We start from the raw sequence: 13,514 nt of genomic DNA on the forward strand, positions 1-13,514 counted from the left end.
CTGCTCTTCTGGGGCAGAAAGGGGACACGGACACACACACACACACACACACACACACTCACACTCGCAGCCTGCATGAATTTGGGGGGGAAGCACAGAAGAGAACAGTTTTACAGCTAGTTTAGTGGCAGATCCTTGTGGCAAAAAACAAACACACAAAGAGTTCTCCACTAACCTGGATTGATTCAACACAGCAATGTCAGCAGCACACTGGTTAGAATGAAAGAAACTGGAATTTCCACACGGCAAATTGAGCTTCTCAAGGAAGTGCAATCAGACACTAGAGAAGTAAAACTCCAGAACAATAGAGTCACTAGCATTGCAGGCACTAATGCTAGGATCAGAAAGGGAATAAAATTATATCCCTTGGATTTAGGTTTGGAAGACATCAACCTGTGTCTCATTCCCTAGGCGGGCTGAGATCAGGCGTGTCACCAAGATGATTAAATTGACCTTTTGAGACAGGGCTCAGAGCAACATAGCAACCGGAGCCACCCTTTGGTCGTCCCAACACCTTACCTCCTGGAACAGTGTTAGCAAAGATCTTGCTGGAGACCAGGAACAGCGTCCTCCAGGGAATATGTAGAGCACGGTCAATGTGCAAGGGAGGGAGTTGGATCCAGGGTAGAATACAGGAAATAAGCATGAAACTTCAACCATAATGGCAGGCTAATCACGTGCTTGGATGCAAGCAGCCTATACACATACAGGAAAATACAACCTCGCACATTGCATAGAAGAACAGGGAGGGGCTCCCTCTGTGAAGTGTGGATCCAGAGCAAAGCACACCTAGAGTCTGGCAAAGAGGGCTTTTTTCATTAACCCCACTTAGGTTAACATACTGGGGGCAAACCTGGGACCTGCACAGTTAAAGTTGTGAACACTGACAGACCCTCAAACTCTCCAGTGAGATGGCCACTAGAGGGGGTGTGATAGGAGACACTCCTCTCTCACGAGCACCTCCTGCACTCTCTCTTTCTCTGCCCCCGGTGCCCCCTGTCAACTGTTAACCTCCTCGGGTGAATCTTCAGTGGCCCAGCCCTCCAGCCAAGTCACACACCGCCAATATACACAAACAAAACCAGAGTAAAAGGTCCAACAGGGCCAGTCTCTGTGCCCTTGTTACCATCTACAGCCCTGTCTCTGGGCTCCATCCTCAGCCCCCTCTGTGCTAGCTTTAAGTCTGTGCCTGCCCTGGTATAGAGAAGTGCCCCCCGGGCTTTCTCTCTGGAGATTCCTAGCCTTTATCAGTTCTTATAACCCCAGCTCTCCAGCCAGGTCACTCCTTCAAATTCAGCCCACTTCAGCAAATGGTTGGCCCTCTGCCGGTTCTTCAGGCCCATCCTTGAGCCCTGTAAATTCCGGCCCTGTGCTTGGGCTTCTAAACAAAACTTGTCCCCTTCTGGGGTCTTTGACCACTTTGCCAGTGGGGGGACCCAGGCCAACTCACCACTCCAGATCCCAACCCAGGGACCCTACAAATAGCAGCCCCAGTGCTCCCTTTAATGCCATTGCTGCTGCTATTCCCTGGGCCTCTTCCCATTTAGCCCCTTCCTCTTCACCTTTACCCCAGGGCTCTCTGTTCCCTGCTTAAACAGGTCTCTCCCACGACTCTTTACCTGTAGAGAGTCACAGCCTTTCTCCTTCTCCCCCGTTCTGGCTCCAGACAGTGACTGACCTGCTTAGCCCCTGTAGCTCCTTTTATCTCAGCCCGCTGTGCTCTGATTGGCTGTGTCCTGCAGCCTTTCTAGGCAGGCATGGAGACCCACTTTCACTGCTCTTTCATGGGGGCAGGGTTTGGTAGGACCACAAGGCCTCCAACAGGGGGCCTCAAAGGGCCTGGTACACCCAGTCATAGGGACAAAGATCTACATTGTGTTAGCATGGGTTAAATTGTATTTAGGATGTGTGGTTCTTTTTCCTATCTAGCAAGGAACAATCTTCCTCTGACAGGGGAGATGGATTAGAGGGGTTGATCCCTTGAGTTGCTGAGGCCCCATATCTCCCTTTAATTCCAAAGGGACCACAGTAGACGGCTGCTTAGCATCTCTGAAAATATTACCCTGGATCACCTTATAGATTCATAGATAGATTATAGGACTGGAAGGGACCTCGAGAGGTCATCGAGTCCAGTCCCCTGCCCGCATGGCAGGACCAAATACTGTCTAGACCATCCCTGATAGACATTTATCTAACCTACTCTTAAATATCTCCAGAGATGGAGATTCCACAACCTCCCTAGGCAATTTATTCCAGTGTTTAACCACCCTGACAGTTAGGAACTTTTTCCTAATGTCCAACCTAGACCTCCCTTGCTGCAGTTTAAACCCATTGTTTCTGGTTCTATCCTTAGAGGCTAAGGTGAACAAGTTCTCTCCCTCCTCCTTATGACACCCTTTTAGATACCTGAAAACTGCTATCATGTCCCCTCTCAGTCTTCTCTTTTCCAAACTAAACAAACCCAGTTCTTTCAGCCTTCCTTCATAGGTCATGTTCTCAAGACCTTTAATCATTCTTGTTGCTCTTCTCTGGACCCTTTCCAATTTCTCGACATCTTTTTTAAAATGCGGCGCCCAGAACTGGACACAATACTCCAGCTGAGGCCTAACCAGAGCAGAGTAGAGCGGAAGAATGACTTCTCGTGTCTTGCTCACAACACACCTGTTAATGCATCCCAGAATCATGTTTGCTTTTTTTGCAACAGCATCACACTGTTGACTCATATTTAGCTTGTGGTCCACTATAACCCCTAGATCCCTTTCTGCCGTACTCCTTCCTAGACAGTCTTTTCCCATTCTGTATGTGTGAAATTGATTTTTCCTTCCTAAGTGGAGCACTTTGCATTTGTCTTTGTTAAACTTCATCCTGTTTACCTCAGCCCATTTCTCCAATTTGTCCAGATCATTTTGAATTATGACCCTGTCCTCCAAAGTAGTTGCAATCCCTCCCAGTTTGGTATCATCCGCAAACTTAATAAGCGTACTTTCTATGCCAATATCTAAGTCGTTGATGAAGATATTGAACAGAGCCGGTCCCAAAACAGACCCCTGCGGAACCCCACTCGTTACGCCTTTCCAGCAGGATTGGGAACCATTAATAACAACTCTCTGAGTACGGTTATCCAGCCAGTTATGCACCCACCTTATAGTAGCCCCATCTAATTTGTATTGCAATCCTTTGCCATAACTAATTTGTCTGTTCTATTAAAAACCTGATTTTACCCAGTTAAAAGGACATACCACGTAAAATACTGAGACAAGAAAAAATAAAGGGGGAAATTAATCTGAGTAAAAACAAATTTTCTCCAGAGCCTCTAAATAAAATGAAGATGAATTTTAAAACATATCAAACAATATCAGATACATTGTTCACCAGCAATGAAGAATCACTTGCCAAATAGTACCACACAGTGGCATGTGGAACCTGGCAGTTTCCCCTACACTTATAAGAGGAAATTGGCTGCTGTGTCTCAGAAATGACTGTTGCAACTTGTTGACAAAAGCTGACTTTTTAATGGCAGCTACCATAGAAGCCTGATTGTGTTCTAAGCTCCATTGAGGACTAATGAAAAAAGGAACTGGATTTTTAAAAGATAGTTCATGTCTTTAGGTACCAAAATAGCATTTCCCCCCCAGAACAGTGCCAGATACCAATGCTAGATGGTCATCAAGAGTCCAACCCTTAACTTCCAAGGACAAAGTAAGAGAGATTGTGTCCTTCCACATTAGCACAAAATGGTAATATAAGACAACAAGCCATTTGATACAAGGAAAATCCTCTCCTAAGATTCTAATTTGAGGAAGTGGGGGGTAATGACTGTCAGCTGGAAGTGTTGGCTGGCCCTGAATATAAAAATCAGTTATTCTAGGGGTACATTTACACAGTGATAACCCCCCCCCCAAATGTCTACACAGCAATTTTACAGTCCAAAGCCCGAGCCCTCCAAGCCCGAGTCATCTGAACCGGACAAGCCGCAGGTTTTTTATCACTGTGTAGATACACCCTATGTGCCTAGCACCCTGACTGTTGACATTTATACGGATACAAACACTAAACACTGGACTGACTCTCCATAAACTGACAGCATTTTCCATCTCTCAACACACTGTGATTTTATATGAGCATTGCTTTGCTACAAATACACTGATTTCCTGCCTTTCCTAGAGCTGTTGTTTAAGAGAAGTTTTGCAGCCCCATAGTAATCAGGAGTCAGCGTATATATAGTGCTGGCTTCTATGTAATCATATGCCCCCAGCTAGCAGCAAAGTAATCATTCAGAATAATATTTTGGGGACATTATGTGTAATCTCAAAGCCCCTTGACCTTTAATCATTTGTTTGCACTGATGAAATATTCACTCTGCTTCATTCTTTACGATGTTCCCTCTTGATTATGTGCTTGATATCCCTGCAACATGTATAAAACTGATTAAAATGCTGCAATTGATTTATCAGCATCATAAGCACGATCAGGTTCAGGTTCCTATTACTGCAGTTTTTTTTCCCTGACCCATCCTCTCCAAGACATATCATTGCAAAAGAGGGTTCCCAAAATTATAATATTCTCTAGCCTTAAAACAGGAAATCCAACCCGTCCAAAGATATATCATAGATATGGCCAGGATATCCTAGTGGATGTCATCCAGGGACCTATGGTTTCACAGTAGATAGATTTAATTAGAACGAGGACCAAAAATCAGCCCTTCTAATTATACCTGGCTATTTTAAAATACTTTTATTAATAAGGCCAAACATCCTCTCATGGAGAAGTCCTATAGATTTTAGTAACGATGATACCGAGAGGGTTCTAAGGAAATTACTCTGCAAGTCTACAGAACTGGATTCTGAATGCTAATCTCCATACAGGTTTTTTAGTCCATCCTATAGAATTCCACAGCAGGGATGTAGTTCTCTGTCAATTCTACAGCACTTTCTCCATCAGGGTGAGCTGTGTATATTCTGTGCTTCACAACAGCTTGTGTAAGTAGTGTGTACTACATATGAGAGAGAAATAATGGGCATGATTCTGTGACACCTTCGGTGCCTCTTGCAGGGTGCGAAAGCACGTCCAGTTCCTGTTGATTTCAATGGGCTTTGCAGGATTGGGACCAATATGCTCCGTCTCTATCATTGTTCAACATGAAGACAGGTGCAGTTTAGCCCTGGCTACCTCACATCCAGACCACCCTCAGAGCATAATTATGAAGCAGAAGCAGGGTTATAATTTTTCATGGGTACGACTTTGCTAATGTCTGGCTCCCTTTTATTGAAATGCTGATTGTCATTACAGTGAAGTACATTTCCAACCAGGCAGGCAGTGATAACGAGGGTGGGCGGTGGGGGGGAGGAGGAGATAGCTGCTGACGTCTCTATCTCTCCTTACTGCTGCAAAAAATATTAGTTACGTGTAAGTGGAAAGAGCTCTCTGCAGTCATTACATAGCAAACAGTTACCACTTGGCTTCAACTTACTTTTACCCTCTCCACAAACACAAACACACTCACACTTTCCGCATGATACAAGTTTGCATATGGGCATTGCATGGCATTTTTATTTATTTGTGAGTTAAATGAGGATTAATTTCCACACCCGTCTTTGCATTATTGCTGATCTTTACCCTTTTTAAATGCACCCAATGTATGTTTTTCTATATATGGATCCAGTGAGTTTCCCTTATTTCTTACTCATTACATTTTTTTTTAAGATAGGAAGGACTGAACATTTTGGTAAGTATTTTTTAAAATGATTATTAATAGCTATGACAACGTTAGTGTTATTGCAACTATTTACTTTTATTTTAAAGCACGTAACATGACCCTTTCAGTTACAGATTACAATGAAGTTTCCTCTCTAGCCTATACACACACCTCTATTTTTTACAGCTCTCTCCTAAATATGACCCGAGGAATTTATTCTGTGCAGTGAGGAGAGGGAAAATCATTGTTGCCTGGATTATTTTTTTCAGAGGGTTATTTATTGCTACGTCGACCTTTGCTTCATTGCAACCCTTCACTTTTATTTTGAAGCACAGAGCTTGAGTCGTTCATACTCGTATCACGTTGTGTCCCCTGATCACCCCATTTCTACCCACTCTCACTGGAATATTACAGGGATTTATTATTTTTCACATGTTGGGGGGAGGTGGAGAGAGAGGGTCTGTATGGCAAAGAGAGCAAAACATGCTTTGGACAACATGCTTGGTTGAAATGTCATTAAAATGCCTTTGAAACAAGAGAGCCAATAAACTAGCAATACACAAACGTACAGAACACTGCACTGATCAAGGGAAGAGTTTGCAAGCAGCACAGCTGATCTTACCTGGGTCTTTGCGGGGTCCTCCCTCAACACACTCTCTCCCTCTCCCAGGAGGAAGCAAGGTTGTGGTTACTGCTGCTGGTGTCGATGGAGCAGGTACAAAAAGGCAGTTGGCGGATTGCAGTCCCTGCTGCTGGGCTCTGGCTCCTGTCAGGGCTGCTGCTGCTGCTCCTGGTACTGATGATGCTAAGGAGGAGGAGAATGAGTGAGGAGGAGGAGGATGGTGATGGTGCTGATGCTGTTGCTATGGTTACGGAACTCAGTGGCAGCACCACTCAGTGCAACAGCTGCTCCAGCGCCTGGTTCTTTCAGACACAGGCTGTGGCGGAGCTAGGAACAACAACAATAATAAATGCCCACTCTTCTCCAGCACTCACTTTCTCCTGCTCTTTTGATTATTATGCTGCCACTGTTACTAGTGTGGAGCCGGGTCTAGCGCTCTGGCTCTGTGATCAGGTTAATGATTGCAATGCCTGGGCGATCCCATCTCTCAGCAGCCTGCTGGAAGCAGGTTAAAGGGACAATCGTAGCAGCAGCAAGAAAAGGGGATGGGAGAGAAGGAGACTTAGAAGAAGGGCCCAAGACATACCCACAACCGTTTTCTAGTGGGGCAGTGAGGAAGGAGAACATCAGAGACAATTCCATAAAGCCTGGCTGATGGGCTGCAGAGTGATGGCGCAGCTGAGAGGAAACAGGTGGTCCACAGAAGTGCCTGAAATACTGTAACAGAATGCTAAGCCTCTCAGAATTGGTGGGGTGAAACCTTGACTCCACTGAAGTCAATGATAATTTTGCCATTGACTTAAATGACGCAAGAGTTTCACTCGTGGGGTTTCTGCATTTTTGTAACGAACTCACAAAAGGGACAATTTTCCAATCTTTGTTTTCGTGCAAAGACAGGACAATTTTCCAGGTAAAAACAGGCCGCTTTTCAAGCAAAACACAGTTGGAAGTTGGACCTTTTCTTTTCCCTTTGAATGAAAATGGATTTTATACAGAAATTTTACATTAGTCAAAAGTTCCTAAAGAAAAAGGATAGCCACTTCCTTTCCCAGAGCAGAGAGTAGAATGACATTTGGGGAAAACATTCATGCAGAATCCCCTTACAGAGAATGGAGTTTGCCCGGCTCTGAGAATCTGCCGGACAAGGAGGGAGAGAAGCTGAATGGACTACCTACTGGAGACCTTATTAGCAAGAACTAGGACCCAAATGGCAAGACGGGTGGGACTGCTGCACATCAGGAGTTAGGGAGTGTTTGTCTTCAAATACAGTACAATACCGTACAGAGCATACAGATGTAATCCTCTGGGAGTTCTACCCCAGCCCAGTTTTACACAATGTTTCACTTTCTAAGCAATACACATTTTAGGCTTAAGTTTTCTAAGCTCCATCTTTGTCCAAGGTGTGATTTTTGGAAAGTTTGAGCAAAAAGTCCTTCTCTGAGCTATGGGAGAGGGAAGGGGGGAAAGTTACATAGTTTATGCTTTTAAAGAAATGGTATGCACACATTTGAACAGGGCCAGGTTAACAACTGCTGATGGTTGGAAGCTGAAATTCAGTGTAAATGTGATCAATCAGTGCCTTCCCCTGCTTTGGAAAAATAGATGGAATTAAAATTTTCTGTGGTTTGCTAACCTTGTAGCTAAGCACCAACAAAGCAAAGGGTAGTTTTCAAAAGTTCACTCACCATGGCATTAGATTTTTTTTTTTTTATTAAGTCAGGAGGCATCCTGCAAAAGAGAGATTAACTGACAACTAGTTAAGCACACAGGGTGAATACAAGGATTTAGCTCCTAACTTCTATGTAGGCTCCTAACTTTCCACGTTCTGTGAATGCTTCCTTTTGAGCATTCAGCCACAATGTTCAAAACTGCTTAGAACCTGACTGCTGTCTCTTAAACTGCACCTGTGAGACTAATGAACTGCTCATGTGAGTAATAACAGTGAGGTTTGCTCCTGCTGAATATATTGCCCAGGGGCAGATCCTCAGCTGGTTTAAATCAGGGTAGCTTCACTGGTTTCAATGGCACTACGCTCGCTCAAACCAGGTGAGGATCTGGCCACTTTAATTCTCAACCCTGCTTGTAATACTGAGCCAAATTCTACTTCTTTTAATTACATGAATAGTTCCACTGAAGTCCATGAGACTGATTCTCCACCACCCTGCACCTCCTGCAGTCATTTATCCCTGTGTAATATGAGTGGGTGTACATTGCGGCCACATCAGAATGGCCCAATCACCTTGGTGGTGGTGGTGACACTGCTCAGGTATAAAAGTTCAAAGGTGAAGAACCAGGCACAAGGGTCTTTATGTTTGTGCACAAAAACCCTTTTTAGTAATAGAACGTTATTAGAGAGATAGTATTTGATTCCATAATTAAAGGTTGTCTCACAGCAGTACATACTTGCATGACCCCAGAATTAAGGCTGCATGTTCCCTCAAAGGTATTTAGGTGCCTAACTCCCATTGATTTCAATGAAGTTAGTGGCTCATATATCTTTGAGGATCTGGGCCTATCTGCCTGTACAACCCCTTGTACCATGGGGCCTCAATCCCAGTTGGGTCCTCTAGTTGCTATTGCAATACAAATAATAAAATATAATAATAATAATAAATTAATAATACTATGCTGTGGCCACAGATAAGTTAAAGTGGCAGAAGCCCTTTTAGAACGTATGATTATTAACTGCTATGGAAGTATATTACAGCACCCTATAGAGTGCAAGTAGGCAACTTTTATGCAGAGAAACAACGCAGTCTCTGCCCCCAGTTTAATTTCACACATGATGCAACCAAGGAGCAATTAAACAGTGGGTAGGGGAGGACAGGCAGGGGTCACAGCAATGAGATTACACTGTTTCTCAGCAAAGGTGAATGTGTGTTCAGCAGGACTGAAGAAAATAGAGCTGATTCACTTCTTTTAGGCCACTGTGGTAAAAGTGGCTGTTTAAAAGCATTTGACAGCCTTGCCAATTGGAGGGTAAGGACAAAAATTAAGAGTGCCAGAAAAAAAAACAATAATTCATTGCTTTCTATATTATTTATTATTATTATTAATTTGTCAAAATACATATAATATTACCCACAAAAAATAAGCTAAACGAACATTATTAAGCACTTGATAGCAAAATCAAGCCCTTAAAAGTTAGGAGCCTTAATTCGGCTCCCCTGTGTATACGTATTATGATAGTCTTTAATTACATGATTGCATCCTTTTTATCCCACAGGACCCCTGCCTCATTCAGTGTACAGGGTGGATGGGGCTCACTTAATGAGCAGCTAATTTCATATTTTGCTTTCTCCTCATTGTTCAGCGTGAGGCCCAATGGCTTATGTAACGCACACTCCTCAAACCCCACTCTGGAGAGCAGGGCCGGCTCCAGCTTTTTTGCTGCCCTACGCAGCGAAAAGAAAAGAAAAAGAAAAACGTGCTTGCGCTGCCGCCGAAGTGCCGCCAAAGACTGAAGCGGAGCAATTGAGCTGCCGCCGAAGTGCCGCCGAAGAGGAAGAGAGGGACTGAAGGACCCGCCGCCGAATTACCGCTGCAGACCCGGACGTGCCGCCCCAATAACGGACGGACTGCCGCCCCTTTCTATTGCCGCCCCAGGCACCTGCTTCCTTCGCTGGTGCCTGGAGTCGGCCCTGCTGGAGAGAGAATTCGCCATTTCCTCCTGGCTTTTCTACATCACTCTTCACTACAGTCGCTGAGTGCGTCACAAATTTATTGTCACTACATGTCATGAGATGAAGAGGTTTAATCCCCATTTTGCAGATGGGAAACTGAGGCACTGATTTGTAACCGTGTCCAGGCATTGCTCTGCTCAGCATTGACAGTTAGGCACCTAAATACCTTTGCGAATCTGGGTCTAAGTGACTAGGACAGCTAAATCGCATTTCCGGAAGTGATACAGCCATTTAGCCAGATCTTTAAAGATGCTTAGGTATGTAAAGGTGCAGTTTAGTAAGATTCTGAAGAGTGCCTAGGCAACTAACTTCCAATGAAATCCGATCTGTCTCCCCTTTCCACTTCCCTCCTACCCTACACCCCAATGGTTCTCAGTCCCAGTCTCCTTGCCCAGCCATTTCCAGACTCCCTCCAGCACCCACTCTTACTTTCCCTCTCCCCACCCCTCCAGCCTCCAATCCCAGTCTCCCCACCTTCTGTGGCTCTTTGTCACAATCTACTCCCGCTGCCCGAGCCCTCTGGTCCCAGCAGGTCCAGCTCTTGCGCCACCTGCATTTGAATCAGGCAACCTTCCTCCTCCACGCTGCCTGGGCATCGCATGGGGTCACTGAGAACGCAGGAGATACAGGCTCCCTGCTCTCATTTCAGGTTCTCAGACTGGGACATCAACAGCTCAGAACTTCAACTGCAGGGAAAGTTCTTCTCAATCCCAGTTTGGAGCATGCCAGTGTGGATGAAATCTTTGGGGAATGTAGCACCTGAAATCTAAAGAAGTCCCTAGAGAGTATGTGAAAGTTGATTTTTCAGTGGCTTATAACTTGGCCCAATTTGGACAGATTTTCATGGAGAACAGCAGAAGGCACATCCCTGGAACAAAGGCAACTCCCCTGCCAAATTTCAAGTCGCTACTCCAAAGCACGAAGACTCTAGGCTTTCAAAGAAAAGGTTAGCAGTCTTTTTTAAGATGTACAAACTTATTTTTCCCTATTTGCATTCTTGGAAACAGCTGAATCATTTTGGCTGAAATTTCCCATTCCCCAAATCAGCCCAAGGCAGGCACCTGGCACACAACATTTTAGCCCAAATTATTACAGTTTGGCGGAGTTATAAGCAACTGAAAACAGGGTCTCATAATGGTAAGTGTTGGGCAACCTTAATAGGTGGCACTACCAGCTCCACCTATAATACAGATGAATTCACTAAACAGCCAGGTGGACTTGTTTCTTTAATCTTTTCTCCCAGTGGTTCTTAACTGCTTTTTTTATGTTTGACAATGCAAAATACCAGTTGGGATATTATAATTATATTACTTTGCCCTCAAGTTGACGTTTGTATATAAAGATTTCAAACATACATTGGCAACAATACTACATTAAACCTCGTAACACAGCCTTATAGAGCAGGCAACTTGGATTATATTAATTTACAGATGAGTAAACTGAGGCCCGGTGAGATTAACTGTTTTGCCTGTGTCACCAGGGGAGATTATGTTAGAGGCAAGAAAAAAAAAACATTACAGCAAATCACCAGTAAAACTAATGTAATTTTATGTCTGCTTGAAATATATTATTCAGCCACTAGTTGTCTGGTTGTGTTAACCATTGGATGGTTAACAACCAACACAAAGCTGGAATTCAAGGTGTGTGGAAGTTTCTTTACATGTAGATGTAATTTAAAAAAAATACACACACCTCATATTTGAGGACTGGTTCCATATATTGTGACATTTAGGAATCCTGATGCCCACTCCTCTGTTTTAATCACTAGAGAATACCTATCTTATATTATTATAAATTACCTACAAAGCGATATAGAGAGTTTCTCCAGTAAAACAAAATACACATGCCAAAATCCATATCATACATTATAGGTAAGTCCAGAAATCATTCAAGCAGGGGGACATTAATAAGTTAATATAGTAGATTATTCTAATTGGAGGACTTCAGACACTCAGATACCGCAGAACATGCTCCAAGGAGAAAGTCCAGGGATACACACCTTAACACACTCAAAACCACCTTCATCACACAAGGACACTCCACCAGAAATGTAGATGGCATCATGGAATGGGCCACCCAAATACCCTGCGAGAACCTGCTTCAATACAGAAATAAAACCCCTTCCAACCACACACCCGTAGTGGTCACCTACCACCCTACATTAGAACCCATATAATCAAACAACTATAACTTATACTCAATGGGGACCCAATCCTGAAAGAAATCTTCCCTGAACCCCCTCTTCTCACCTTTAATCAACCTCTCCAAGCTCATCATCAGAAGCAAGCTCCCCACAGACCAGGACACACGAAATCACAGTGGCACCAGACCCAACCAGAACACGGCGGAGGGATAGCTCAGTGGTTTGAGCATTGACCTGCTAAACCCAGGGTTGTGAGGTCAATCCTTGAGGAGGCCATTTAGGGATCTGGGGCAAAAATCAGTCGGGGATTGGTCCTGCTTTGAGCAATGGGTTGGACTAGATAGATGACCTCCTGAGGTCCCTTCCAACCCTGATATTCTATGATTCTATGAACAACAGAGGCAAAACCTGAAGACGTATTTCCATGGCTATAATGATTAACATCCCCCCCAACACTCCTTTCAAGATCCATGGGTCCCCCACATGCCTATCACAACATGTGGTGTACCTCATCCAGTGCACTAAATGCCCCAATAACAACTTTGTGGGTGAAACCAGACAAGCACTACAGTCTCGCATGAACTTGCACAGAAAAATGATTAAAGACAAAAACACTCCGTCGCCTGTGAGTGAACACTTTTCACAAAGTGATCACTCCACATCTGATCTCTCAGTCCTCATCCTCAAAGGAAGCCTGCACAATACTTTCAAAAGACATGCCTGGGAGCTTACGTTCATAACTTGGCTAGAAACAAAAAATCATGAACTGACTAGAGACACTATCTCTAGTGGTTTTATCACAACAATCTGTAACCCACTAACAACTCCTCCCAGCTGCTTACTCCCTCTCCTTCCTTTCCTCCCTGTGACTGGAGCAGTGTTAACGAGCCACTTCACCTTGCATGGTCCCTTGAAATGTGTTAACTGCTTACGCTAAACAATCTGTTCCACCTTTCCAGCTTCTGTGTAAGCTGGAAAGCTTGTCTCTCTCCCCAACAGAAGTTGGTCCAATAAAAGCTATTACCTCACCCACCTTGTCTCTCTAATATCCTGGGACCAACAGGCTACAGCAACACTGCATATTTTATCTCCTGTTTAAGTGGGCTTTGGGGAGCTGCTGATGTATAGACCTGCATAGCACCATATGGTGAGAGGAATGCGGCATGGCAGCTTCTCAAGGATGCAAATGGGGACACTGTAAGATGAGTCTGTTTTGTTTCTTTCCTCTTTTGTAGTCTCTTCTCTTTTCCTTGAGTGCCTGGTGCTGGTTGCCCCTCACTTCCTTCTGGTCAGGCAAGGCCAAGCGGGCAAGTTTATCAATGGTTAAAAAAAACAAAAAAGTTTTTAAAAAAACCTGAGGAAAAGACAGCC

General features: G+C 44.1%; 1 protein-coding gene across 1 annotated transcript in view; it reads right to left on the bottom strand.

The window, feature by feature from the left end:
• Nucleotides 1-6,488, bottom strand: part of FAM135B (family with sequence similarity 135 member B) — a 348,914-nt gene extending 342,426 nt beyond the window's left edge. The window contains exon 1 of the mRNA XM_034763663.1: nucleotides 6,318-6,488. The gene's annotated coding sequence lies outside the window, so the exon portion shown is untranslated. The remainder of the gene's footprint in view (nucleotides 1-6,317) is intronic.
• Nucleotides 6,489-13,514: the final 7,026 nt, after the last annotated feature.

The sequence above is a fragment of the Trachemys scripta genome, chromosome 2 (assembly GCF_013100865.1).
Source record: "Trachemys scripta elegans isolate TJP31775 chromosome 2, CAS_Tse_1.0, whole genome shotgun sequence".
Taxonomy (NCBI): Eukaryota; Metazoa; Chordata; order Testudines; family Emydidae; genus Trachemys; species Trachemys scripta.